This window comes from Olea europaea, unplaced genomic scaffold (assembly GCF_002742605.1).
Source record: "Olea europaea var. sylvestris unplaced genomic scaffold, O_europaea_v1 scaffold1968, whole genome shotgun sequence".
Taxonomy (NCBI): Eukaryota; Viridiplantae; Streptophyta; class Magnoliopsida; order Lamiales; family Oleaceae; genus Olea; species Olea europaea.
In genome coordinates, this window is record NW_019237532.1 from 73,168 (window position 1) to 77,082 (window position 3,915).

The 3,915-nt window shown below is 35.8% G+C and overlaps 1 long non-coding RNA gene across 1 annotated transcript; it reads left to right on the plus strand.

Moving 5' to 3' along the window:
- The first annotated feature begins 1,827 nt into the window (after positions 1 to 1,827).
- On the plus strand, positions 1,828 to 3,578 carry LOC111379304. Its single transcript, XR_002700036.1, has 2 exons — positions 1,828 to 2,123; positions 2,861 to 3,578. It is a non-coding gene; the product is annotated as an uncharacterized LOC111379304 (long non-coding RNA).
- Positions 3,579 to 3,915: the final 337 nt, after the last annotated feature.

The following is a 3,915-nucleotide window of genomic DNA, read 5'->3' on the forward strand; positions in this document are numbered from 1 at the left end:
CCCTTGTCAATTGCTTGCCCTTTTCAGCCGTTTTAAATGTATTAAACCCATAAATTGGAGCAAATCAATTTTCCTCTTAACAATTCATCCGTCTTCATTGTTGATAAACCAGTCTTCATTTCCCTCAAATCACAAAGCAAGAGGAAACCCCCCCAACGCTTCATCGCCGACCTCTGGACAATTGATCGGCACCATTGGACGTAGTGCGAAGATGGCCAGTGGCGAATCCAGCACCTCGCGGCCGTGCATGCTGGATCCGCTGGCAACCAATTTTTTTATTTTTTATTTTTTTGACAACAGATACATTTTTTAGATTATATTACGTTTTCATATCAAATGTTGCTTCCAGCCAAGTTGGATAGAGATGGCGTTTATGTCTTGCAAGTCACGGGTTCAAATCCTTTTACAACAAATTTACTGTATCATTTTTGATTTTTTTCACTTCTACAATTTTTACAAAAAGTAAATGGCAAATTAATGGAATAAGGAGGAGGGGATTCGAACCTGGCACTGTTGTTAGGATTATTAAAAGGTTGACCATTATGGCACTTATTGATTTGTGACAATAAAATTAACAAATGTATTTATATTAATTTTAGTGGCTTTAATGCAATTGTAAACATTTGAACTTGTGCTCTTCCTTCGAATTATATAAAACTTGACAACAATATCATTTGGTAAGTACAGTTTATTCTTATAATAAAATTATATATGTTCAATTTCAACAAAATAATTGTTATATTTAAATTTTAGGTCTTATTTGATTCCCATTTATTTCAAAATGCATTTTTCTCTATTTTATTTTCAATTATACATTCTTCAATAAAATAATATTACATGTAAATTCAAAATTTTTCCTTATTTTTAACCACTTATTCTTCATCAAATCACTATTCCAAAATGCATTTTTTGCAAAAAAAAAAAAGGACATCAAACAAGCTCTTAGTATTTTATTGCAGTCGACAGTCAACGGTTGCCCGTGCTGATTCAAAATCTTGGATTTGCCACTGAAGATGGCAGCCAATGGCAAATCCAGGACGAATGTTCAGCTAGGACGGAGATTAACTTTGACCGTTGACAGTCGACAATCAACGATCGTAATAGCCAGATTCGACTGGCAACCGGTCGTTTATTTAAATTTGATTAAATAATATTATTAATTATAAATAAATTCTACCTAGTACCTACCAAATCCAAAATACATTAAGCAAGCAAGGCAACTCTCTCAAGTTTCAAGATTCTCAATTCTCAACAAACTAGTGCAACAAATCAGCAATTCAACATTCAAGTTTCAACAATTCAACAAAAAGAGATTCTGATTTCACTTCGCAATTGCAATTCACCAAAAAACAAATAAGATAACAAAATGATTTGAACCAAAAGAATTCAACAAAAACAAAAACAATTCAACTATTCAAGACTTCCAATTATGAAGAACAGTGAACTCATCCTGAGTCCCTGAGGACCCTGACCCACATTGCACACAGCCTCTTCTCCTTCGCAATTCACACAATCCCACACGTCTCACCGCTGCTTGCACCGCTCGACTTCGACTCGCACTTCGCAATCACAACCCACACGCCATTGGCCCACTACCCAGTCAACCCACTTCACACTTGAAATGGAAATGTGGAAGGAAATTATGGGATGAAAATTATGGAATCAGGGGCAAATAATGGAAAGAATTCAAGGGTTTGCTCTCTGCTCTCCTCTAATTGACGGGATTTCATTTGGGAAACTGATATGGGTATGGATTAATCATTAATGGACGATTTCATTGATTTGGGCCACTCTATTTGTTTTTTTAAAAAGGCTCAACATCCCAAGTCATCACAATACACACAGGCAGCCCAAATCATATCTTCTTCTTTCTTCCCTCCTTCCTCGACGACTGCGTCTGTTGTCTCTGCAATATTTCTCTGCTCCTCTGTTCCGACGGTTCCGAAAATCCAGCTAGGGCGGCTTCATTTTGCTCTTCCAAAATTCGGTAGTTCCGGCGGATCCAGCTAGGATGGCCGCCCTTGCTTGCCACTAGCTAGATCCGCCCTTGATCGTAGCCCACCGACACCCAACGTCGAAGTAGCATTTGAATACGGCAGTCGAATCGTAGATGCTGGGCAAAGGTATTTTGTTATTTACTTATGCTTTGCTTTATCAAATTTAAGGTTAATTTATGGTTAAGCTGTCTTAGACTTGTTTTCATGATTTGGGTGTTATTTCCTCTTTATTTAGACATATATTTGAAGTAATTGATTTCTTTTTCTTCGTAAATTAGTGAGTTCGTTCATTAATTTCTTAGCTTGATTGTTAAGTTCATTTTTCATGGAGAGGAGTATTTTGTTATGGACAAAGGTATTTTTCATAAACTTATGGGCAAAGGTCTTTTGTTCATTTTTCATGAAGAGAGGTATTTTGTTCTGGGAAAAGGTATTTTTCTTAAATTTTTGGATAAAGGTATTTTGTTCATTTTTCATAAACAAGAGTGTTTTTCATATAGAGTATGCTTCAGTGTGTCTACTTCTGTTAAGCTACCAGACGATTTATGCTTAAGTGTGCCTACTTTTGTATGCTGGAGTGTGCCTAATTTTGTTAAGCTACTATATGCACATGGGGTGAGTGGTAAGACTCAAGGCAACAAGAGAATACATCTAACAAGCAGTAAAAATGTACTGTAACTAAACATTCCACCATTGACCTCCTATAAAAACATCTAACACGGGAAGAAATAAGAGAAGCTTGAAAAGATTTAGTTCTAACAAAACTCAATGTGATCAAATGTAAGAAAATATAATACTACCGAATTATATTCCATTTACTCAAAGTGATTTTGATCGATATGATGTTCAATTGTTGTTTGCAGTTTGTAGCACATGAGAGAAGACCATTAAAGTGGCCAAGTAGGAAAAGGCCAATTAGCTACTTTTGATCGATATTTTTTGTTTCATCGACATTTCTTGAGTAGAATGAGAGGAAAGTACGTCAGAATTTGTCGTGGCTATAAAAGTAACACTCACTACTTTGGACAATGCCAAACAAAATGTGGATGCCTTTCATGTAAAAGCGGATTTCGGAAATGTTTTGAGGTAGAGCGGGATATTAGAAACAAAGGGCGCTTATTCTTCACATGTAGTAACGACTATGGATATTTTGATTGGGTGAAAATTGAAGATTTAAACGGGGAGTCGAGTATCGTTAACGAAGAGGTGAAGCATGAGCCCAACGAGGAATATGAAGACTTGCCAAGAATCTTCGATAGCCTAGCTTGAATTACCGAGAAACGAGATGTCTACATAACATTGTACATTACATTTTGCAAAGGAAAACGAATTGTAGAAAGTGATGGGAAGGGGAAGGGACTGACGTGAACGGGTGATGTCAATTTGTAGTTGTTATATGCTTTATTTGTACCGTAAGAACTTCGTCATAGTAATCTTCGATGTCCAAAGCTTAATTTTGTCAACATCGTTCGAGCTTTGGACATAAATTTAATATTTTGCAAATTGTTGTAATGCTTAGTAGGCATCTTCAAGTTTAATATTTTGTGAATTGTTGTAATGCTTAGTTGGCTTGTTTTAATATTTTTGCATAGCTCTTTGTTTATTTTTCTGTCCGTAGATAAAATAAGAATCACAAGATGTAATTTTTTAAAAGAAAAATGATTATGATCTTTTTGAATATTAATTGCTAGATTATTTTTTGACCAAGTTTTCCGCCACATTATCACGTGCCCAATCGATTTTTGCTAGATTATTTTGTGCCCAACATTATGCTATAGTTCACAAAATAAATACTGATTGGCAAGTCTACTGCAGCAACCCACGCAGCCACAGAAAATATACATCCCACAATCAAATCAGCACCGAACCATTTTATTGTAAAATCTGCAATCTCCCATTGAGGACCTTGAACCCATGG